This window comes from Acromyrmex echinatior, chromosome 2, assembly GCF_024713525.1.
Source record: "Acromyrmex echinatior isolate Ae372 chromosome 2, ASM2471352v2, whole genome shotgun sequence".
Taxonomy (NCBI): Eukaryota; Metazoa; Arthropoda; class Insecta; order Hymenoptera; family Formicidae; genus Acromyrmex; species Acromyrmex echinatior.
This window is the reverse complement of record NC_141853.1, coordinates 19109352-19134813: the sequence shown is the minus strand read 5'-3', so window position 1 is coordinate 19134813 and position 25462 is coordinate 19109352. Positions and strand designations below refer to the sequence as shown.

At 36.3% G+C, this 25462-nt stretch overlaps 1 protein-coding gene and 1 long non-coding RNA gene across 5 annotated transcripts in view; one reads left to right on the top strand and one right to left on the bottom strand.

Moving 5' to 3' along the window:
• The window catches only part of LOC147910584 (uncharacterized), a 232954-nt gene that overhangs the window by 10202 nt on the left and 197290 nt on the right, over positions 1 to 25462 (bottom strand). Inside the window, exon 6 of one of the 4 annotated variants that reach the window (XR_015544208.1) lies at positions 10052 to 11571. The exons of the other annotated variants lie outside the window; for them this stretch is intronic. This is a non-coding gene — a long non-coding RNA (uncharacterized LOC147910584). Of the gene's footprint in view, positions 1 to 10051; positions 11572 to 25462 lie in introns of those variants that run through there. 4 annotated transcript variants of the gene reach the window in all.
• LOC105143532 (netrin-1) overlaps positions 1 to 25462 on the top strand; it is a 199545-nt gene that overhangs the window by 2755 nt on the left and 171328 nt on the right. The window lies entirely within an intron of this gene.

Genomic DNA, 25462 nt, shown 5'->3' with positions numbered 1-25462 from the left:
TATTATGTAGAATTTCCAGAAAAAAATGATGAATCTCAAGTACATCCTTTATACAGATGGAAATTTGTGGTGACATTGTGTGTTATTCTTTTAGATTTCTTAAAGAATAACACACAAATTACCATCTATGTAAAGGATGTACTTAAGATTCATCATTTTTTTACTGTTTGCAAAACAGAATCTGAAAATTCTTGTTCTACATAATTTGCAATATAACAATTGGCGCTGCAACATTGTACGATGATGTAACTTCACAAGATAAAAGAACACGTTTATATAATACATAGTTATATTACATGACGGTTGAATTTAATGTCAGGTATATAATAAATAATTCTGCGTTTTAAGAATATTGTGAATTAACTGAAGATGGCCAGATTATGGCCGAAACGTCTAATGTTTTATTAATGTAATGATAATTAAATATCACAAACAATATCTTGTGCGATGATTTTATGCTCTTCTTTTCATAAGTTTTGATTTATAAACCACGGTCATTTTTATTATGTATTATGTAGAACGTTCAAATTGATTGCTAGAATGTCAAAACTGTTTAGCATTGCTTGAAATTCATATTTGAAATTCCTACAATTACTTTGACAGTCCAACAAAATTATTTTTAGATCAGTATTTAGCTAAATATTTAAATACTTCTGTGCAAAATCGTACTTTTCATGCAACATTTTATTTTTATTGAATAGCTTGTCAGCTCAAAATCTACACTTTAATTTGAATTTTGATTATATAAATTGAAAACTAATTCAAAGTATATGTGTATATGTGTGTGTGTGTGTGTGTATGTGTACAACTATTTCCATAGCATGATTTTCCTTCTATTAAATAAAGAAACTGAGATATTTCCAGTTCATTAGTTTAATCTGATAAATCGTTTTACTAAAATGTATCGGTTAGTTTGTTGTGAGTAATAAGCCTCAATCGAAGTTAGGGGCGCTTGGATACTAACGATTATTCAAACTACGTGATGTATAACAGCAATTTAATCCCGAGACGGAATGCGAATTTGTGTGTGCAAATGCGGATGCATTTTCGAGGAGTTTGAGTTATATGGATTTTGATAATTATGCGTATTATAATCGGGAGAAAGAGAGAGAGAGAGAGAGAGAGAGAGAGAGAGAGAGAGAGATTCAAAGCCAAGCAGAATTACGTGATCGGAGATATGTATATACGAGTTCTCTGATGAAAGCGGATGCTATGAGATTCTCCAAATGATTGATAGGTATACTAATGTCCATTCTATTGTGTGATTGCGTGAATGAATTGACCGTAATACCATTGTATATATCATTGTACGAGAATTAGGGCACGCAGTACATTAATGTAATAACATCCAAGTATACTACTGTATACATTAGATGAAGTATCATATGATGACTGTAAATAACGGTAAAGTCTTTCTCTCTCTTTCTCTCGTTCTCTCTCATATTTTTATTTATTCCATAGAACATTATTCCTTAAAATATTATTTTATCAAAATTTATTTGAGTACATGATATTATTTTGTGAGAAGTTATAAAAAAATATTTCTTTGTTTAAATTAATTTGGAATTTTATTGAATTTAGAAAAAACCATATTTAATCCAAATTGCATTGATTACAAAAATTACGCAAAAATTTGAATTATAATTACATTTATATATTTATAATATAAATGCAATATACATATAATATACAAAAAATATCAATAGATATATCAATAGATATGTTATGTTGCATGGCTTAATTGAGAAATGTTCCCCTTTATGTAAAGTTCATATACAATATTTCGATTTAATATTAAGCATGGTATTAAGAAGTACAAAGAGCTAGAACAACATTAGCTGATCAAATATTTCTATTTGGAATCGTCATGTTTGTAATAGATTAAATATGAGTATTTACGATTGCAAACTTAAATAGACGAAGATAGAGAAATAGCTCTGAAGTTGGCTAATTTATTGCAACTTTGTGGGCAACATATTACTTTTGACTATACAACGAGAAGAGATTGCCTTGAATATTAAACTGGTATCTGTCACTTTATGATTACAATATCATGGTAACTAATTTTTTTAGTTCGGAGATTTTAAAGCTTACTACATCTATTGTGTTTCGGAACATAATCTATAATGATGTTCCAAAATCCGCAATATTTCGTGCCATTGAGATACAAAATAAGGCATGATATTTTATGCGTCGTATAACAATGTTTTTCAAGTCTGTTGATTGGATGCAGAATAGAAAGGTTCTCGGAATTCTCTGTCCTGCAGCCAATCAATTTAATTTAAAAAAGTTTACCATATGACACATAAAGTATTAGCCTTATTTGGAGATATCGTCGCGCTTTACAATCGCGCGAATTCTTTAATCAAATTCATAGTCAGTATTTTTCAGGAGAAATATATTTAATTGGATATTACATTTTTTTTTTTCGCAACTTTTGAATGCTCAACTCAATACGAAATCTCTTTGAGCAGAATACGGCTGGCTTTAAATGAAGCCACTGAACCTTTACAATTCCATTATCCGTATGGCGAATTCGATAAATATTCCGTTACAGAATTTCTCTTTGTATCCCAAAGCCCGTGTTTCAGCTCTTGTTAGCGCAGATACGTCAATTCGCGTTTTCTTTTTGCTCATTCTGCAAACGTTGCTCCTCTCGATTCGTCGCGGATTTCAAGGCTACGGCAATAATCTCATATTATGAGATAGACATCTCTCCAAGAACGCCAGGCGTATCTAACGCCCGTTATTCAACGAGACCATGTTTATTGAATTTCGGGATCGGGGACCGTATGGGGTGCGCATCCGGCGCGGCGTGCGTATGGCTCTTTCGAGAAGTAAAAAATAAACATCGAGAATAAGAGAGACTCGCTCGATTCCGCATCCCTTCTTGTCTATTCGTCCCCTCCGGTCTCTCTCCTTCCCCCCCCCCCTTTCTTCACCCCGCGCACCCTGCGTTCTGTCTCTCTTCGGTACGATCCCAGGGTTAGGCCTCTCGAGGCTCACCCCTTAATTCGAAGCGGCGAAGCGTTACCCCGGTATCACGGAGGCCGCGTAGCCGAAATCAAAAACGTCGGAGGGTAAAACCACCCTCCAAAATCGTTTCGAATCGATAAGGGACGCCACCAGTATTCGCGCGCGCGTCCCGCGGTCTGGATTCTCGCGGGGGGTAGAAATGGTAGGTGGAGGGTCGCGCCGCGGCGAAAAATGTAATCGGATTTAATTGGATCGACGATCGTGAAGGAACACCCCCTTGTTTATTTTTTGGAGAGACACGGTGCCTGGCGCACACAGGCTCGGGCAGGAGAGGTGCGATAAATGGAAGGCGCCTTTAGACGCTCGGAATCTGCGATCTTTTTCGTTATCAGCGAGCTCCGAGCTTCTTTTCACTCTGTAGCTGAATTTCGATTTCGCATTCGAGTTTTAATGCATTTTTGTTGCAGTTATTGTTGCTGGATGGCGATTAAATCGTCACAGGTATTTATCTTCGCGGAATTTGTCGGTGCGAGACAATAGACATGTACGCATAATTACATGTACGCACTTGACGCACGCACAAATATATTCAGAAATGGCTGTATACTCATCGGTCGCGAAAAACGAAGACTTTTAGAATTCATAAATTTCTTATGATTATCTCTATGAGTTTTCTTTATATTAATCGCAAATTGCAAATTAATTAGAGTGCAGATTAAATATACACTACATTTTGATTAAACTCTGCTGTAAATACGCGATTAAGGCACGTTTCTAATATAATTTCCAATATAGTTTAATTTTAATCTCGGTTTAACTAACTCTTCATCTTTTTCTGAGAATTAAAAAAAGGTAAAGAGTAAGTTGAACTGAGATTCAAGTTAATCTACATTGGTAGAAACGAGCCTTAATCGCGTATTTAAATCAAAGTTTAACCGAAATGTAATGTACATTTAATCTGTACTCTAATTAATTTGTAATTTGCGATTCGTCATTTAAACGATTGCTGTCAGCGGATGTAACAGAAATTTTTTGATTTAAGCATGACGGCGACGGACATGAGCATAATTTCATTTGGCAATAATTTCATTAATTAAATTTAGAAATATGTATCACTCTGTTTTCATCCAGCCGGAAATAAAAAATGATATTGATAGTAAAAGAATATTACAAAGCCGAGAGGCATTCATATTATGATGTTTATTTTCAAAGAGCAAATAAGCTGCGAAAATTAGAGCGCTGGTTAAATGTAAATGCCAGTTCGAGATATTTGATCCGTTTTCGATTCGAATTAATTAAATAATTGACTCGCAGCGTACCGTAGCTGATCCGCTCTCTACGCTAGTTAACGCAATACCGTCCGCAATTGGAAATCGCAGGACAAGAAAGAAATGGTGAATTGTGTCAGTTCAACAACGATAACTGCGATTAGAAAACGTAAATCAAGCTAATTAGTTATACTACAGCTGTCGCGCGCCGTGCGAATGCAAAATGCGAAACTTGCCAGTAGAAGCTAATCGTCTGCAGGAGAGATGCAAATGTTCCTGTGAAAAAATTGACACGCCACTTTTGAACGATCGATCGAGTCGACGAAGTCTTCCGCGTTGGTCGATTCCGGTTATGCGTTTCCGGTTACACGATCGGTCATCCGTGAGTAGATTGTCCCGCGTGTGGAATTCCCGCAGATTGTCGCGCGAGCTGATTCTCCTTCGTCGTACATTTCGAGTTTCTCTCGCTCCATTTCGATATTGCGCTTTCACGTGTATAGATAATCGTCGACCAACTTGTCCGCTTCGAAAAGACGAATATATGTATATCGCGGAAAAATGTTTGTAACTTCGATTAAGTCAAATACGCGAGCGGTCTATTTTTTTTTTTTTTTTTCCCCCCAATGAATTTGTGAAGGTAGTTCTGTAAAACATGGAACGTATTTACGAATGTGGTGTATTGACATTGTCTGTGTTATTTCGCGCAAATCGAAAAACTCGTGTACCTGAGTATAATTAACCAATACTAAATAGAAGTTGAATCGATGTACTCTGTTTGCATACGTGAAGATGTGTAATATTTAGATAGAAGAATTCGTATCTGTGTACTTTAAACTCTGTTCAAAAATCATTTATTTCAAGTGAAAAGAGTTATCTTGCAAAAGATATTTGAATACTACGTCGATTAATGTAAAGATTCTTAAGTAAGAGTTTGGATCGCCAGATTTTTCAGAACCTGCTTAAGACAGAATGCTTGAGATAAAATGAGAAAGATGTGTGTCTTATTTTTAATCAAGCAAATCCTGAAAAATATAGCGAATCAAAAATGTATGATGTTTAATCTTTCACTTGAGGATTTCTAGATTAATGTATTTAGTAATTAAATATTCCTTTAAAATCCATTAAATGCACGGATAATTTTTATAAAGAGATGCTTTTAAATAATTTCGTAATACAATTCTGTTGGCGGATATCATTCTTTTGGAAACGCTAAAATTAATCTATCAGATAAAACAATTATATCACTAGCCCTTGTTTTTTGAACCAGTAATTTCAATCGATCCCTGCCAGAAGTATTTGCATCCCCCCTGCGGACGTCTGCCCGGATTATCGCGCGCAAAACGTTTTCCGTTTCCCCTTCGTTTCGATGCCGAAATATAGGTATATCCTACATGTGCATATATAATAAACGTACGAACATGCGTGAGTGCGAAACGTCACCCGCGCGATAAATAAAAAATCTCTCCGCATTACAGCGCGTTATGTTCGAAGAAATGTCATCATTAATTATCGCGGTTAATTAATTTCAGACATGGGTGAAATTGCGGGCGCCAAATCAGGATCAGCCCTCTCCGTGTCTTCCCTTTTTTACTCCCCGGACGTCGGTTATCTTTGATTGACTCGTTCCACGTTGTATCGAAAGGAAAAAAAAAACGACGCTACCTATTAATTAATACGTGCCGCAAAATGCGCAATTTCTCTCCGTGCAAAATTGCGCAAATTGGTACACACTTGATGAACCGTCGCTTCGTATTTTCAATACAAAACATTGATAACTCAATTGTCCGTGTTTTTTTCAAATTACATTGATCGAAGCGATATTTGACACGATCGTTCAAGACCATTCTTTTTGTGCAACTACAACTACAGATGGAAAGAAAGTGAAATAAATAAATTTTCGGAAGTTTTAAAGAAGGAACATTTACGGTATTTTATATTTTGCTGTACATTACACACACCGAGAAAAATGTCTGGTTGAAAATGGACAAATCAAAAAATTCTGATTATAACAATTACAATTTTTTATTTATTTTAATTAGAATTCTACTAGACTACTTTAATCAGAAAATTCTAACTCGTCGATTTTTAATCAGAATTCCAATTAATTCGACCACGTATCTCTCTCAGTGTATATTTTCAAATATTTCTAAAAAAGCGAGAATGTTATAGTTAAAATTCTTGATACGAATCTCTCGACGTATAAAAAAAAATTGTACTCGTAAAATTAGAAATAAAATTACAATAATATCCCGCGCGCGTTTAACGATTCTTTATAATACGCTGGGAAACCGTATCCGAGTAACTTCGCAAGTGTAATTGGCAATGGAATGAAGATAATTGAAAATGGAACCATTACTCAGAGGCGATTACGCGCAACAATTATCTTTTAAACAATCCATTTAAGATAATAAGAAGCGAGAGCGATGCTCCGGTTAAAAAACGATTTGAGATGATCGGTCGATGCTATACAAAGCGTAAAAGAGATACGTTAGGATGATTAATACTCTGCTAGATCTCTAACGAAAGAAATAGGGACGCATGCTCGCGTCAGAATAATATAATTACATCTTCGTGAGATTGTAACACTTTTATAACGGCTGCAGGAATAGCGTTAATAAAATATACCTTTACGGCCACGGGTACATTTCTCTATGACGTACTTCATTACATTGATCGTTCCTCCAACAACCCCGTGAATAAATATGGTGAAAAGAACGATAGCTTTGCTGCGCTCGACAAATTTATGGGAAAGATCAACAGTCAATTATAATGTTTTATGATGTATTTTACATCACAATTCTGATCATAGAGAATTTTTTTTAGCTCCTTAACATTTATTATTTGCACTGAGAGAAAAACATTTGGTAACCATAATTGCATAGTAAAATAATTATGAAGCTCCATTTTTATGGTTATTACTGCTGTAATATAGTAATAATGAGACCAAGTATGTAGTTCTCTCAAACATGAAAAAAATTGTACTATAAATTACGATGATTTCAAATATTAAAATAGTAGAATATTACGACTTAAATAGTAAATAAAATAAATATTTTTATTCAGTAAATGCAATCGCAATTAAATCAATACTTATTTTCTTAAATCCACTTGTTATTTATATGATAATAATATAACAAAAATAGCGAATAAAACTTTAATATAAAAGTATTGCATGAATGAATAGAATAAATGACTTCATATATTTACGAACAAAAGAAATTAAACATAGCTAATTTACGCGTAAAATAATTGAAACGAGATAGGCTTATATCATTGAAATTCTGTAAACTCTACGACTGATTCTATCGACGATACTTGACGCTATATCGATTGTTCTTCGACCGCATGCGTACAAGTATCACACGCGGAAGGTTCGATACTCCAGTCCAAGTTCGTCTGAATTTAATATCTGTTAAAGCCCAGCAAAACTACAACTACGGGGTAACTAATAGAACGATTAATTAATGACTACAGGTGACGCTAAATTTTGCAGTAGTCGTAATTTTCCTTCGTGCGGCGATGTTAACTTAATACAGACAGAGATGCGAGTGGTTTAGGCACCCCGGCCGGTTTCTCTCCGTAACGTGTAACGTATAAGGCTCGCTCTCGAGGCGCGGCGTTAATTTGACGCGGCGTGCCGCGGCGCCCGTTTACCGCAATGAGTTATGTTCTCGGGGGCACGTTTATGCGACTCGTGCAGTCGGCGCGACGGGCAGGGAACCCGCGTGTGCTTTTCTCTCCCTTCTTTCGCCCGTTCCTCTCTCATGTTTCTCGCATGTACGAGAGCTAGCTCTCGGACTCCCGCGACATTAAGCCGACCTCGATGGCGATTTTACGGCGTTTTTTGCGATGTCAGGTGCCCCCCCTCCTCCCTTCCTCCCCCTCGGATACGAGTATTGTACGCAAGGTTTTACAGCGCGTTTTAGGACGTTATTTGCGTCACGGTGCCTTTGCGGTCGGGGAACGATATGGTCTGATATCTCTGTGGAATGTCCACGTGAAGTCCATGTAAAGGGCGATTATGGGAATTTATCGCTCTTCTTATTTGGATTTTATTTGGTCGCGAATTAGGGGATACGATGACGCGATATGAGAAGGATTTAGAAGAGACAAGTGTGACATTTCCGGATACTTGTGTTGTATCTCGTGGACGAGACCACCGGCTGCATGTGTGATAAAATTTATTTCTTAGTCGATTAACAAAAAAATCAGTTAAACACTAATTGATGTGAAATATTGCACATTTCTTGACATAGGGATTAAGATTTATGTTTTCTATATGTCTCTAATGGGCTTTCTGCAGTAAGTCATTACCTAAGCTTCAAGGCTTAAGCAGTAAGTTGACCAATTACAATTAAATGTGAAAAGAATAATCAACTATAATTGATCAATTTCTTACGACTCAATACTTAAAGCTTATGTAATGACTTTAAGCCTTCAGCCGTAAATAACCCATAACATTTACTTGCTTTTCACTTATCCTCATTAATCTACAATAAAATATATCATTAACATTAATATGTTACTAAAAAGCTTACATTAAAACTATTATAATAATTAATAAACATAATAAAATATAATTAATGTTTCTTTGATGTTAAATAATATCTTTATAAAATAAAAATTAAATAGGTTATTCTAAATAATCAGTGTTAAAAGGTGAATTTTAATGTAAATAAATATATAACGCTACTAATCTAAATTACTAGAGTACGATATGTCTACGAATTAATGCATAAACATATAACGGAACAATTTTCCATTTTGTTCTATTCGATTCCTTCTAGTCTGTATCGGCATGAAACTCATCTTGTATCTCGATCCCGATTACCTCAACACAAACACAAAAAGCGTCAATCTCGATCCGTTTCACGCGATAATCGAGTCCAGACGAGAAGAAACGAGGAACGTGGGTGGGCCTGTTGTCTTCGCGCCCTTTCTTGCCTTCCTGATCTTTGACATTCGTCGCGCTCCTCCTGACGGGAAGTTATGCGAATTTGTTCCACGCCGCAGCGTGGGGGCACTCGACGATTTTATTACGGAAATCCTTCTCCAATTAAGCGGTCGCTATGGTGATGGCCATCCGCGAGTGCTCGCCAGGAGTGCACGTTGCGTCCGTTGCGAACGCCGTGGTAAAAAAAGACGAGGGGGATGGCGAACCCTCCCCTTCTTGCTCCTTCGTATCGCAACTCTTGAAAAAGAGAAGAGCGGCAGCGGGACGCAGGGGAGGTAAAGTGGATACCGCGAGATTATAAAACAGGTCGCTGCCGGTGTTTCGCCAGCAGCCAGTATTGCTGACTACCGCCTTTGTGCACTTTGTACTACTAATTGCACCGGACGATCTTCTTAAGTGTATCCGTCAGTTTTCTCTTTTTTAGTCACGTCACGATCCACACGGCGAAAACGTCGACGAAAATATCTTAACGCGAGCTTTTCTTTTCTTTTCCAGTAGGGAAGAGCACGAATTGAATGTATATCACGGAATGCATTCGTGAATATCGTATTCGCCCTTTCTTCCCTTCGAGCGAAGCAAACGACAATTTTACGCCCGCATTTCCGGATTTCTTAACGTTTTCCAAAAGCGAGAAGTCTCTCGAATAGCAGAAGAAGTGGCTTTTTCGCGCCACAGAAATGATAATCCGCGTTCGAAAATTCACTTACAAAAAAGGGAGAGAAGGGGATGATTTCTTTCTCTCTTTTCTCAAGAGAGAAGACGAAATCGAGACGAGCACGAGTGAAGACCTCATGAGCGAGGGAAAAAAAGAGAAAGGAGTGAGAAAGAGAGTCAGGAGGAAGGAATAGAAGAGAGAAAGACGGGATGGGTTGTAGGTAGAGCGAGAAGAGGGAATTAAATTACGTTTTAATTTCGCGGCCATTTCGCAAGCGCGCGTTGCGCGACGCGATACACCAAATATCCGGCGCAATTTACATTTTAAATTGGAGACTTCTTGCGACGAGCTCAGGGGGGGTTCCGTTGTCGGCGACGTTGACTACAAAAAGCGTCCCCGCGGCTGTGAGACCGTGAATTTGTATGAAAAATCGTGGCCCGCGCGATCATACCAGTGTTACAAATGTGAAAATATCGTTTGTGGAACTTTGGCAAACAACCGTTAGCTAAAGATGAGTCTTTCTTTGTACCTTTATGCGATTCTTTGGAGACAAAGCTAGACGGAAGTAAATCTTTGCAAATACTTGTGAGTTTTGAAATAGAAGGGTGCATTATTTTTTCATATTAGTCTTTTAACATTAATAGACGGTAATGATTAATATTGCGCACTAAAAACGCAAAGAATGTCGTAACATAAGAAGAGAAAAAGTTTCGAATTAGAACCAACTGTAACTTAATTCACATATTATTATGCTTTTTTATACAATAAATATCTGAAAAATTTAATAAGTTGTTGTATTTACTACAGTTTAACGTATACAGAAAAAAGGGTTATGTTGAAATATCTAAAAGTTTAGCTAAATATAGATCTGAAAATAAATTTTGTTAGACTATCAAAATAATTATGTAAGATTACAACTCGAACTGATTGCTAGGATGTTAAAACTTTTTGCAATAATAATGCTCATCACGCTTGAGTTTCCTACGTAATTATTTTGATGAGCTATAACAAAATTATTTTCAGATCTATATTTATCTAAATTTTTAGATACTTTAACAAAATCATTCTTTCCATGTAATACAAAGATACTCGCGTTTATTATATTTATTCGTTCTCTTGAAATTTTATTATTTTTACGCTAATAATTCACGTAATCTATTAATAAATTTGATAATCCAAAAAATATAAGCGTTCTGATTCGTTTTTTCCAATTGTATACGAAAACATGGGTGACATGGGACAAAAAAATATAAATAAAAAACGTTAAACATAATTTATCTAACTCCGTTTAGATGTCAGTAAGGGAGCTCGCTACGCTTTAATCTCTGGTGTTTCGAGAATTCTCTCTTGTGGCGGCTATGTCCAAGCTTCACCGAGACTTGTTTCGCTGCACGGCGCTGCGCCGAAGTCGACATGATAGATTGTTTTCGCTCTTCGACGCCTCTTTTTCCCGCCGAGGAACATCGAATTCTCGAGGACGGCCAAGCCTCGTTTCGATGCCGCGAATAGCCGCTGCGTTCGTCCTCCACCTCCTTCCCAGTCGGTCGACCGTTCTCTCTGCCCCCTTCGTCGATTATTCTTCCCCGCGGCGCGAGGGCGACGTGTTCTGCATGAATGGAAGTCCTCTGTATACCGCGAAATGAATGGTTCCCCTCACATGCACGAAGATGTAGCTGATACTTACAAGGTATCGAAGCTTGTACTTCATAAACAAAATCCTGAAATTTTCATAAGAGTCTTCTTCAAAATGTTGTCTAAAAATTTTCAGGGGATATAATATTAAATCTAAATAGGATTTTTATTAATTACTACAAATTACGATTGAAAATTTTCGTGAGAAAATTTTAGAATTAGAGGAAAGATCCCCCTATTATGAGATATCGAGTTTATTTTGGGTAAATGCTAGAAATCTATGAGCAGAATTTAAAAAATAATAGGTCATTTTGAAGGAAATTTAATAAGCTTTAAAATAATGTTATGTAAAATTTAATTCAAATTTTATTTTTTTTTTCATAAATTAAAGAAATGTAAGAAGTGAGCAAATCGCGAAATCAAAAAATTGTGCTCCTAATATGAGATGTTTCGAGAAATCGATAATAAAACGCAAAGTATATCAGTATTGCAATTAAAAAACTTTATTCAAAGTTCCTAAAATATAAATAATACGGCCAGTGCATGTGCAAAATGAATATTCGATGCATTGTACGTAACTGAGTCGTTTTCAGGTAATTGGAACCAAGTATCGTAGAAATAGGCACTCGATTGTCCTTTTTATTATTGTACGATAACACTTATACTTCAGCAACGATTTTCACTATGACATGAACATAAGTTATTCACATTAGAAATACCCTGGGTATCTCATATTACGATTTCCATGCCTTATGATTTTATGATTATCAAATCTAATTAAGCAATTCAACATATCACGTATTTTTCTATTAGTACGATCTTACTCTATCATCACATGAATTTATTGCCAAATATTTACTTATTAAATAATAAACAAGATTTAAAAGCTTATATCAACGAAACTTGAAGACATCCAAATTCTAAAACCTTTTTTTTTGCAACGACTACAGGCACGATCTAATAATGAATTTTCCATTAAATAGTTTTCAATTCGAGAACAATAAATTCATAGTAGAACCAATAGATAGCGTTTACTAGTTTAACGGAAATGCCGCTATCTCATATTAGACGACCTTTATCTCATAAAAAGCTTTCCTCTATTTATTATTTAAATTAAGATAATATAGAAATTTATTTTATTTTTATTTTATTACTTTGTAAAGTAATAAATTCAGAGTACATTATTAATCATCGTTTAATAATTTATTTTTCCTGTTTCCTCTTATGATTTATTTCTAAAACGAAGACGAAAAGCGAAAGTATTGAATTGTGGTCAAACTTAATTGACTTCAAACGAGTCAGACCGTAATGGGTGTCGCCAAGCACACTGGCCGCCGCAGACAACATGTCTGCGAGGTTCTCGAAGGAATCCTGACCGACTCCAACTCCGTCCCGTGGTCGACAGCGACCGCATGCACACCCACACGAACGTCCACGTGCTTGCGTGTGTGTATGCATGCGCCGGCGGCGACGGCCAGGAGAAAACGAAGGGCCTGTCGCTTCTGTGGAACCGTCCTCGCGGATGTGCGGATAATTGCCGAAAATATGGACGCCGCGTTTGTGTTGCCAAAGTAATTTGCCGGGTTATTATGGGCGCGGGAAACTCGAGTAGCTCCTATGGCGCTGCTCGTATTTGTTGCTTGTTGCGTTTCGAGGAATATCCAGTAGAATGACAGAGTAACGCGTGTAATAACCCGTGGGATCGGAACACAGAGAGTTACAGCTGTTTTCCCAACTTAGATCCAGTTACACAGGTGTTAATTAACTTTATTCTACGGCAAATAAATTACAGAGAGAACCGATGAGATTTTGTTTCATGGAATTACGAATTCCTAATATTTCAAGTCAGGAGTTGACTTTAACATTCTTTTAAATTGATTCCTTTAATTTACATAAGAGAGAGAGAGAGAGAGAGAGAGAGAGATATCTCTGATAGATTAAGAAATATATTATATTTAAAATTCTATAGATGAAAATATCAAAGATATTAAAATAGAATTCCAATTTAGACATTCTTCAAATATCAAATTTGTAAATGTAATACAAAAGTATGTCGAAATAGATTGATCATTTTTCGAGCTTCTATTAAGGAAATCCATTTTGTATTCCTCTAGGCAATTAAATTTACATATTTACTTTTCTGTAGGAATCGAAAGTCCCGTCAGATGCGATTCGAATATTCAAATTATACAGTATTATAAGTTTTCATCTCTTCAAATTTTAGTCGTCGGAACGTAGCAACTAAAGCATGAGGTCACCAGTTGCGTCAAGGCGGAAATGCGATTGGAGGCGGTCCTCACACATGCTCACGTATACGCAAAACACACCGGCCGAGATTTACGGTCCTCGTTCTCGTTGAAAACGCATAACTGTGCGACGTGCACGCGATGCGCGACTCTGGTCCCTTTCGTCTCAGCTTCTGATCTAAATCACCGCGTTGGTTTCATCTCACGAATAGACGCGCAGGAGAAAGAGATCGAATTTCCTGGAGGGTGCTCTGGAGGAGAGATGGGCGCTATACATACGCAAAGATTGAACTTTTGTTACTTTATCGTGATAAATTGTGTGCGATCTTTGTAAATGAAAAGGGTAACTCTATTTTAAAAGTAAAAGCGTAAAAAAATCGTTCGAATAAACCTAGAGACCCACTTAAACATTTGCAATCAATTACATAAAATAGAAAGCTCTTTGACTGTGATCTTTTTGTTATTACATATTGTTATATTGTTTTTCGAAAACAATGTTAAGACGCCTTGTGTGTAAGAAATGCATACATACGTTATATGAATTAGTCATTAAAACTGTGATTGACAATATACAAGTCCTCTATGTCTCGAGCGGACGCTTCGATTTATAATTAAAGCGGTTGAGAAGTGATAAATAAGAAGCGTTTAAACTTCGCTGTAAGTAGAGACGAATTCTGATAAATTATTCTACTCTTTGGCATCAAACGAATGAAAGAAATATTACGAGCATGAATATACAACGTGGGGTTTACAAACCCCAAACGAATGCGCCACTGTGTTTTATTGCAAATTTCTTTTTATGAAATACACGTGCTCTTTGAGCAAAGTGTTGTATAAATATTTGATGTATCACGCGAAATCTGAGAAGAAAGAAGTAAATGTGACAAGCAATAATGTGTGTTTTGGCGAGTCACTACTTAAGAAACAACAGAAATAACTAGTATAACGCTTTTTTCTTTGCACGAAGAAAGGCAAATAAAAATTATAAAATTAATGTGGTATAAAATAAATATAATATATAATAAATGTGTGTATATTAAAATAAAAATCACAGAAACAGTAACATCTTCATTGCGAAACTTTAGATTGCTTTTTTGAAATTATCGACAATTAAATAAAAGCGAACTAGATTATTTTTCATATACAGGTATAATTATTTTTCTAAAATTAATATAATAGAAATAATGACGAAATATTTTAATTTACTGCTTCTCAAAGTTTTTATTCAATATTATAATGAAGTTTTTTCGATCTTAAATGAATTCACTGATTATAACTTTACTGGTGACTCGCAAGAAAATATTAACTTAATTTGAATACTATCGTTTATTTGTCGCATAAAATTTCGGCGATTTATCGAAACTCTGGAAACTTACTGAGATTTTATGAGACGAGAAGAAGTTATGATGGGGAGAATAACACTACATGGTAATCACTATGAAATAAAATACAAAATACGGATACACGCGTAAATCAAATCCTTGAGAACACAGCACAACGGATAATATTCGTATGCTGCAGACTCCGTCATTATGCTCCAGAACCGTCTGATCGTCGGAGCTCTAACGGTATCGCAAATTAGCCGCGTGTTATAAGCGAGCGAGCGCATAATTGCGGTTTCGAGCACAATGTATTGCATTTTTAGCTACTGTGACATAAATCCGCGATTTATTATCCAGGTCGTTCAAGACACTTCCTGAATTCTGCCAAGAATCGAGTACTTCCATTCGCGGAGAGAAAGCGTTATTTAAAGCTTGGAAAAGAAAGTACGTCTTTCATATATTTTAACGCTATTGCATAGTTTCAGACATATCGTCGTTATCAATCAACTTCGTTCGCTCGTAAATGAATTATCTCACGCCCCGATGTCACTCATTTACTTCAAGACAACCTCGACAGCATTGTATGTTTATTAAAAAATTCTTTAAACGGGGACGATATTAAGTCGCAAGATAACTCACGACTGCTAGAGGTTTAATTAAAGCGCGAAACAAGAGAAATATTTAAACATTATGCCTCGGTAGTCGAATTAGGAAGACATAATTCGGGAAATCCGGATTAGAGCCTGCAGATTGAGATAATAAATTATTTATAGTTTTTAAGATACTTATATCAAATTATTAATAGCTTTCTAAGACGCTTATTTGCATCAAGAATATTAAATTGCTTGTCAATTAATTTGTGATATTATTATTTCAGCTTCAGTTTAAAATCGTATTTCAAGACAGACAAATAATCAGCGCACAGTTTGTTTAAACAGGAAATTGTACAAATTCACAAGAAATATTATTAAACGCGTCTAAATATTAGAACCGCCTTGACCAAATATAGAATTTTTCATTCATGTGTGAGGAATATTTAAATTGCATTATGTCGTAAAAATTGTTACACATACAATATAATCAGTACTTTGAATATGCGCACAAAAAATATCTTTTGAGAGATATTTGTATTTTCCGAAAAACTAAAAATGAAATATCAAATTCGATTTTTCGAACGTTGATTAGTTTTAGAAATATCTTTCTGTTTTCCATGGCAGACACGATATTCTTCGTAATTAAACGGCGAATTTCGGTACGCATTTCGTGAATACGTGCGGTGCACTCGCGTGCACATACGCACACGCGTGTATAAATTCGTGAGCTGCCACGCAGTCTATTCACGCGTTCACACGCGAACGCTCTTCTAACATTCCAAATTATCGCTTACCTTATACATTGTCGTTGCGTAACCGTTGTTGCGTTATTGCGCACAACTGTCGTGAATCTCGAGAATGTACGTGTGAAACACCGCGTTTACACCAAGTATCTGTTTCAAATTAGAGAGCCCCGCCTCTGTGTGAGATCGGATGTATTAATTATCTCGTAGAATTTTTATCAGAATACGAATGGTTATAATAAACCTCGGGCAAAGTAGTAGTTTGGCAGTTTTAAAAGTCGCTTTAAATTTAGGCTTACGCAAGATTAGCGTTAAGAGAGTTAATTATGCGTTAAGATATACGAGTTTCGTGTAGGTATGTGTGTACAATGTCGAATTTGCACGAAGTGCTCTTAAAGATAATATCTACATTAGATATCTTTAGTTATGACGTCAGGAATTAAGAAAGTAGCGAAATACCACCTTTTAAGGTAACTCCGTTTTATAGAAATAAAACATTTCATTGAAACATTACGAGAATGTACATATATTCAATTATTAGCGATTTTTCCTCATTTTTCTATCTTTGATATTATAATTCAAGATACCTGTCAGAATTATTGCCGGTATTGAAAAATTTGAACGATGAAGTTTTGATGGCGTGATCAATCAATATTTTATCCTACTTTATTTTATTTTTTATTACCTGTTCCTTGATGAAATCGCGTTTTTAAGCGCATTACGCGATCGATTCCGTGCAACGAGAAAACACCCTCGACGAGAACCAGCTGCATCTTACCGCGATAGGGACGTGTAGAGATTCTTAACCCTAGCTATACACACTGAGGTTCCAGAAATCCCAGTGCAATTTGTTAAGTCGAGATTTTTTCATGCTTCTAAATTTTTCTTTTTCTTTGAACTTATATATTTCGAAGCTTTCCTTAATTCTATCGTTACTTACATCATTACATTATGGTGTAAAAGTAACTTATTTCTTAATCAATTTCCCATCGATTGAAAAAAAAATTAATTGAAATACGTTCATTTTTACGGAAGTTAGTTAACAAATGTGGATGGAATCCCAGGGACCCGAGTGTGCATATCAAGGGTAGAAAAAAATATGTATAGCTAGGAACTTGATTTTTGACCCTGGGGAGGTCGAACTTAGACGTTGTGTATAGCTAGGGTTAAGTAAAAGATTGGACACCATATGTTTGGTCCGCCATATTTTTCAGGATTTGCTTAAAATAGAATGAGATAGATTATGCATAAATAAATAGAACACGATATCAACGCATTTCCATCTATCTTAAGCAAGTCCTAAAAAATATAGCGGGGGGAGGGACCAATCAGAAGTTATCTAAACGATGTTCAATGTCTTACTTGAGGATCTCTAGGGTCGCGCACTCGAGATCCTCACGCAGCAACCGAGCGAGTGGTAGAGGAAGCTGAAGGTAGCAAACTATCGTCGCGCGGGGATACGTATAAATAAATCCGTGAAGCTGCCACGCGGTCTGCCGTGAAACACGGCACGGCACGGCACGGCACGGCGTCTCGGCGTGTGCACGGGTTATGCGCATTCGTTGCTGTCACTGTCGCTGTCCGTCGCTGTCCGTCGCTGTGCTGTCTATCCTTTCGCGCGAGCTGATCTCTCGTTTCGCCTCGTCTCATTTCACTATGCAGAACCCGGTAGACGCATTTTCCTCACCGCACAGGTGCTTCCGCGATCTCTGGGTATTCTCGTTCGGACACGGATCCGCTTTCCCGTGCACGCTCTTGGATCTCGCGACGGTTTCCCGAGGAATGGCGAGTAGGTGATGTTATTCCACGTGGGAAAATATACGCGTTGATTTCTAAGTAAATTTTTCCACGATATTTATGTTTGAAAGAGAATGTGATATTTTATTAGTATGAGCATAAAATATCGTAACGTAATAATATTTAAAGATAATAATTTATTTAGGTCGATTTGTTATATTGCTGTTTTATTTTATTGTAAAAACTACACATTTAACTATATATTTTACTGTATATTAAAAAAATTGATGATTCCTATTATTTAAAAAAACATGATGTTTTTAACGTAGAGAAAAAATAGTTTTGTTGAAAATCCAAAATTTTAGCTAAATACAAATCTGAAAATAATTTTGTTGGGCCATTAAAATAATTTTGCAGAAATTTCAAACATGATGAGAACAACGCTGTAAAAAGTTTTAACATTCTAGCCATCAGTTTGAGCTTTCCGCGTAATTATTTTGGCTCAACAAAATTATTTTCAGATTTGTATTTAGCTAAAATTTTTGTTATTTCAACAAAATCATTTTTTGCGTGTATAATTTTAATTATTTTGAGTTAGACAGATTAAAGAAAAAAGCTAAGATTGAAAAGATAAGCGTTAAAAAAATGAGATCAATTAAAAATTAAATAATCGTAGAAACTGAGTTTATATACGAATAGCAAGCGAAATTGTCATATTTAAGTTAAATAAATAAATTATAATAGAGAGAATATATATTAAGCGTAATGGATAAAATGTAGAAGATAGATTTTTAAAAACTTTAGATTACTTTTCTACTTCAAACCAGTTCTAAAGATTTCTGTAAACAAACTTTATTCCCTTCGCGTTCAATAAAAAGAAAAGAGAGGAAACCGTAGAGCGAAAGAAATAATTGAACTTTGCAGAAGTTTCGCCAGCTTCAATTATTCTTAATAATTGTATAAATATGTGTGAATTTTTTAGATTAAATATAATTAATATTATTGTCTTACTATCTTACATTTTTCTATGAGTTTCTGGTTTAACTCTCAATTTTGTCATTACGAAAAATTTTCGACCTGTCAGAAAGCAATTTAACTTCAGACTTTACGCGCCATATTGTTTCATTTCATAATTTTTACCAACATCAACAACAACAACACAACGACAACAACAATAATAACAATAACAATAACGAGCCTTCTTCCGTGGTTGCTGAGAAGAGAAAAGAGGAGAGCCTCTCTTCAGTCGTCCCGAAATAAACTGCGACCGCATACTCGCGTTCGTTCGCGACTGCGCCTGCTCGCTCGTTCACCAGCTCGATTTATTCTCTTGCTCTTTATCGCGGAATCTCTTGCCTCCCTCCCTTCTTTCCTTTATTTTCGCGCACCTCCCTAAGCAGAAATTTTCGGTATGCAAACGATATAAAACCAGTCTATGCATCGCTCGGACACTGGTATTTTATTGTTACCTATATTAATGACCGGTCGGTACAAGAAAACATTTTGTAAAATGGAGACTCCTCAGTTCTACATATCAGGGCACAAAAATTTAACAATGCGATCAATTCGCTGAAAATGGCGATTGGTTTGGCCGAGATTGAGAGATTATCCTTTCATTTGTATTCACATGTACATGATAACATCGAATGTTTCTCGCGCATCAGAGTTGGGCCAAAGGTCAGAGAGCCGGTAAAACGAGCAGTCAACTAGGGGAAGCGAAGTGCAAGTCGGTTAAAGAGAAAGCGGAAGCCGTGTAGTGAAATTTATTCTTTTCATTTGCTTGTACGAAACTCCACGCGTGTCGCCTCCATTGTTCGCGCGTACAAAACTGAGAGACTGTCGCGGACGAACGCAGACGACTTCATGAAATCGTAAAATGAATTATTACAGCCCCGGGAGTTACTCTCATGTGAGCCTTACAGACTTGTATAATGGGATAATCGTGCTCCTGGAAAGAGATTTATGACCGCGCACATTGTGTAAGAGAGTTATTTTCTTTTAATTAGTATTAGTGCGCTTCGAGTATAACAGCTGACTAATAATCGCCCATGTTACACGGCACTTTATCCATTGTCATAAAACAAAGGAGATAGAAAACTAGAGAATAAGTCCGAGATAAAAATAAATCATATATTGAGTTTATAGATCAATTCTGAATATTTTTACGTATAATTAGACGCGAGCTTCTTACATGATCCTATCACTTGTTTAATCTAAAATTAAACTTCAGGGTAAGATATATTTCTTCGCCATTCCAAGAAGCGAGGATCACGATATTTTCGATTCGGTGATCCGAGTTGGTATTCCTCGAAATATAATATAACCATAAATTTACGTCTTTTCTCGAGCATGAAAAATTTTTCGCAGACGGTACAAATTTCGTATCGATCGTATCGATGTGGACCATCTTGCATGCCGGACAATTTCCGTCGTGATTTTGCAATTCGAAAACGAGAAAAATGTTCACGACGAACACGTTCGCGAAACCAGTCGCAGAATCGACGAGATCGCCGGTGCCTTTGGCCAGGATATCCTTAAATGGCCCCGCCGTTGGCATCGCCTTTTAGAATCTGTCCGGCAGAACTCGTCTTGTCGTTGACTTTTCTCTTAGACGCCTTTGCCATGTTCCGCGTTCGTTAATTCCTAACTCTTCGTGTTCTTCGAAAAGTAACTTTCGGCCAAAAACGCTTTTCCAAACTAAATTTTTAAAGTTCACAATGGAAAAACAATCAGTTTTAAGTTAAAACGAAGTAATTAAATTTTTTTACGTTTTATTGATAAAAAAAATAATACTCTGTCGTCTTTCACTAATTTTACTCGAATTAATATAATTTAATATAATGTTATGTAATATTATCATGTTCAGGGTTTTATAATTGGTGAATTTTAATATTTAATTAAATGAGCAATTAAAATCGTTAAGCCGATTTATGACCTGTGAAATTACACAGGCGACAGGGGAAAGCAGCAAATTAATAACCTGAGAATTAATAGATTAGAACAGCAATTTTCTATCAAACGATGAGCTACTCATTACAAGTGTCCACTGGTATTAATATCCATGTCAACGCATTGAATTAAAGACGTCTATAAATATGTCAGCGCACGATATGTCTGCATTCGCTGTGTTAATGCCTCGTTGCTGTTTCATTTTCCCTCTTGACACTCCAATCTCGATGCTTCGTTGCACGAAATACAAATTCATCTCAAAGTCAGAAGCATCTCGGAAGGTGATGTCAGAGAAAGCTCTTGACGAGATTTACGCACTATCATATTTTCCACCGCGTCCGATCAAATCTCTCCACAGGGTGGAGTCTCCGTATCTCCTTCCCCTTCTCTTCCATCGTAAAAACGTGAGCACTCCGTAAATCCTCAGCGCTTCGTCGTATTGTTTGTCGAGATTCTCTCATCCAATTTTCTTGCTCTTTCGCTCCCCTCCTTTTTCGGAAATATCGTTTCCTTCCATCTGTCTTTTTTGCGTACTCTCTCTCTCTCTCTCTCTCTCTCTCTCTCTCTCTCTCTCTCTATCTATCTATCTATCTATCTATCTATCTATCTATCTATCTATCTACCATTCGCAATTGTCCCTCCGGCTGCAATCTCGGACAATCTCGGCGAATAAACTTGCCCCGCTGTCTCTCTATCGTCTTCTGCTTTCACGTACCCAGTGTCCCGTTCCACAAAGATTACAACGTCAAAATTAACTGACAGATCAGGTGGCCCATAATGGAGTCGAGGAATTAGAGCCGGACGCGGTGCGCTTGCCACGTTATTATCGGATATCTCCATACCGTTTGCAGTGACAGCAATTCCGCTGCGGAAACGCGTCGCAGAATTGCACACCGGGGAACGCCTGACGGGGGCAATTATTGTAGACGCACCTTCCCTGCGCTATCTGTCTTCCACCATTGATTATTCTCGGCGGCCGAGATCTGCTTAAGATAGCGCCTAAATGGCTCGTAACCTCCGAATCAAATGGGATCAATGACTGTTGCGCTGGTATAGTTGGCGAGATTGCACAGCTGTGCGTTCAGTATCGTCAGATATACAACTCGTTAACCAGTCGTTATTACTTTCATTTTCCTTTTCTACACGTTTTACAGCGTTTCCTTTGGATTTGTTATGATAATAAAATAATAATTCGTAACGGGAAAATCGTGGAATTTAAAAACTAATCTTATTTTTCTATATTTTATATTTGTTTATTTCTTAAAATTTCTAATTACTTACATGTCACCTTTTCTATGCTCTTGAAATGTATTAAACTCTGACATTTTTAAGGTTGATAAAGTAACTAACGAATAATAAATTTTTTACAGTTGCGATTACACGATTCAATTAATTTTTCAATCATAATTTAACGGTAAGGCTCTTCCCATGTTTCCCTTTTCTTTTCTAATATATAAAATTTTACGATTTCTACCACTCTCTAACCGAAATAAATCAACCATTTCTCTGCACAAGTTCGTGTACAATTCTGACACCTACACGTGGAGAAGGATTTTCGAGCTTTCTTAAACTTGTGGACCATCCGTTTCACACTCTTCTCGTCTTTCATCCTGTGAAATATATCCTTAACTCGCGATTTCGAGGGACGCAATCTCACGGTTTTCTGCAGCTATATATATATTTGCGGATTGCGGGTACATGTATGTATAGGTATATACAGCGTTCACATATATATGTATAAGCACGTTCGACATACACCATACGTTCTCGTAACCATATATGACATAACGCGCACGATAGATAAGGAGATACCAGCCTAATCTTCAGAAATCACGGCGGCTCGTAAACATCCGTCGATCAGCGCGTGGGAGTCAAATGAATTCGATGACGACGCCCTTACAAAGGGCGTAGCTCTCTTTAGGCGCAGCTCGCTTATCTAAATGGACGACGACGAATTATCGAATCTCAGTTCGTTGTCTTCGTCGCGGCTCACTTGGCACACACGTAGCGATTCTCGGTATTTTCTGTCGAGACACGCGATGTGCTATCTCATGGATGCGTAATCGATTCTCATAGCGAGCCCGACCAACCGCGGAAACATAGCGCGTGCAGCCTGCAGCTACGTGAACGGAAAACTTTGACTTCACTTCTTCACATGGTCGGTGCTGGGTCGACTTCGGTCGTCAAAGAACTTTAACTTTATCGAGAAAACGCCGATAGGCGTGGGAGCTCCAAGTTCTTTGTACCGTTGCTGGCGTATCTTTAGCTCTTCAAGCTCTTGTACTCTGTAAAATCTTACTCTACTCCAAAAGACTGAAAATTGAGCCAGTCTTAAAAAAAAAGTCTTAAAAAAATATTTTCACTCTTGAATAAGAGTGGCAGATTTTTATTCTTTAGGAATGAGATTTCATTCTTTTGGAATGAAAGCCACGCTAAGGAGTGAAGTCTCCAAAAAAAGGAGTGAAAAATTAAAATCTGCCTCTCTTGTTAAAATTTTCATTCTTTTTTCAAAACTGGTTCAATTTTTACTCCAAAAGATTTAGAGAGTATACTATAGCGTATCTAGTGTTATACGTAATTTGATTTCTCATTTTGTTTTGGCACTGAATGCGCTATAGATTCGTACTAAGCACATAAAATCAGCACGCTTACAATCAGCGGTAAATGTAGCGTTAAATAGAAAATATGAGATCACGGTGAGCTCGTATTTATAGTCGCGTTTCTGTCGACAAACTCGGCTATGTAAAACTTATTCTTTGAGACGAGACACGGTTCAATAGAAATGAATCTTAAAGTCTACTTGACATTCGTGTCATATTCATTATGTTTGTAGTTCGTTTATGATCTGTGATTTAAATGAGAAACGTTTTTAAATATATGTGTGTTTCTTATGCTTCAATAATCTAAATTTTTTCTCATCTGTTAATATACACATTTTCAAATTTTAACAAAATTAGTGAAATTATTATTACAATTATTTTTGCGTAAAAAAAATATTGAAAAAAGAAAGGTAAAGTTGCTGTTAAAATTATAGAAATGTTGCAATTAAAATAGAAGTTTTTAAGAAATTACTCTCATTTATTGTACGCGGAGTGAATACTATGTTCTTACATTACCATTTCTCTCGGAGAATTTTATGCGCGGTAAAATAACAATAAACTTGTCATATTTACTTCAAAACATAGCGCTTTGCACGGTACGAAGGAAAATGAATGCAGTGTAAGTGCAAACTTATTTCGAGAAAAGCTTCCTTCCCTGAAACATGTTTGTTCAAGCACGTGCAACCGCAATTATATACTCGTAACCGTATATAATTATATTATTAAATAATAAACTGTTTTTTATGTATTTCGTGTAACAAATTATTTTATGTGCACAGAGCGAGTATGAACAAATGACATTAGAAATAATTGCTTGCATTTAACAGAGAGAAAGCAGCTTTGCAACTGTCATAAAATTCTTTAATATGATTAATTTGTATATTTAGATCCATAAGGAACTAAAGGCAAGACCAATCATATTAAAGAATTTTACAACAGTTGCAAAGCGACTTTTTCCGCCAAATACAACCATACCTATCGTTTTTTAAAGCTTTGGACGATACATTATATTGTAATGGGACACCTGACTTTATAGCATCCAAACTGACGAAGATTCCCTGTTGTTGCTCCGGTATTCTAAAACACGATGTAACAAATATCTTTCCGTATCGGCGTATACATTAATGTATATCGTTTTTATGTTTGCAATAAAATTGCTAACGTAAGCTTGCGAGTTTCTCTCAGCAGGCCTTTCACCGCGCATAAATCAATCACTTGCCGCGTCGTTATCCCAGTAGTTCGGATCTCGAAGCTGGCGAGTAAAATTTGCAGCATATCTTGATAATCATACATCATAAAGCACGCCTGGATTTATCTTCTACTCGGACGGTCTCCGAGTTATTTAGAAGCGATTTCAATATACCGCCAAATTGTCTGAAATGGATTGTATCGTATCGCTGTGCGGCCGAATTGATCTCGCCAAATCGCGCTATCAAAAAAAGAAGAATGAACCTCTATAAAAGAGCTATCCGATTCGAATTGATTCTAATAAATTATCTTCTATCAATTAAGAGCTAATCGAAGTTTCCTATCTCCGCCTTCGATCGTGTTGCACAACAAGAAATAAAACAAATTGCCGTCTATAAGAAATATATAGGTATTTTTCTGGTTCCACGCTGTGGCTTAGCATTAATTAGTTTTTATCAATTAAACACTAAATGATTGTATCGTTATTTTCTATCCCGGTACTCACAATAGTATGAACTTATAAAATTGCAAAGATTATCTCTTTGTTATTACTGTAGATTATAGACGTATAAATATAAAGAAATCCTTCCCAATTTTTT